A 1,149-nucleotide genomic window follows, 5' to 3' on the forward strand; every position below is an offset into this window, starting at 1 on the left:
CCTCTAAGAGTTTTATAGTGTCTGGCCTTACATTTAGGTCTTTAATCCATTTTGAGTTTATTTTTGTGTATGGTGTTAGGGAGTGTTCTATTTCATTCTTTTACATGTAGCTGTCCAGTTTTCCCAGCACCACTTACTGAAGAGGCTGTCTTTTCTCCACTGTATATTCTTGCCTCCTTTATCAAAGATAAGGTGACCATATGTGCATTGGTTTATCTCTGGGCTTTCTATCATGTTCCATTGAGCTATGTTTCTGTTTTTGTGCCAGTGCCATACTGTCTTGATTACTGTAGCTTTGTAATATAGTCTGAAGTCAGGGAGCCTGATTCCTCCAGCTCCGTTTTTCTTTCTCAAGATTGCTTTGGCTATTCGGGGTCTTTTGTGTTTCCATACAAATTGTGAAATTTTTTGTTCTAGTTCTGTGAAAAATGCCATTGGTAGTTTGATAGGGATAGCATTGAATCTGTAGATTGCTTTGGGTAGTATAGTCATTTTCACAACGTTGATTCTTCCAATCCAAGAACATGGTATATTTCTCCATCTGTTTGTATCATCTTTTTTTTTTTCATAAATTTATTTATTTATTTTTGGCTGTGTTCGGTCTTCGTTTCTATGTGAGGGCTTTCTCTAGTTGTGGCGAGCGGGGGGCAGTCTTCATCGCGGTGCGCGGGCCTCTCACTGTCACGGCCTCTCTTGTTGCAGAGCACAGGCTCCAGATGTGCAGGCTCAGTAGTTGTGGCTCATGGGCCTAGTTTCTCCGCGGCATGTGGAATCTTCCCAGACTAGGGCTCGAACCCGTGTCCCCTGCATTGGCAGCCAGATTCTCAACCACTGCGCCACCAGGGAAGCCCTGTATCATCTTTAATTTCTTTCATCAATGTCATAGTTTTCCGCATACAGGTCTTTTGTCTCCTTAGGTCAGTTTATTCCTAGATATTTTATTCTTTTTGTTGCAGTGGTAAATAGGAGTGTTTTCTTAATTTCACTTTCAGATTTTTCACCATTAGTGTATAGGAATGCAAGAGATTTCTGTGCATTAATTTTGTATCCTGCTACTTTACCAAATTCATTGATTAGCTCTAGTAGTTTTCTGGTAGTATCTTTAGAATTCTCTATGTATAGTATCATGTCATCTGCAAACAGTGACAG

Source organism: Physeter macrocephalus, chromosome 6 (genome assembly GCF_002837175.3).
Source record: "Physeter macrocephalus isolate SW-GA chromosome 6, ASM283717v5, whole genome shotgun sequence".
In the NCBI taxonomy this organism is placed as follows: Eukaryota; Metazoa; Chordata; class Mammalia; order Artiodactyla; family Physeteridae; genus Physeter; species Physeter macrocephalus.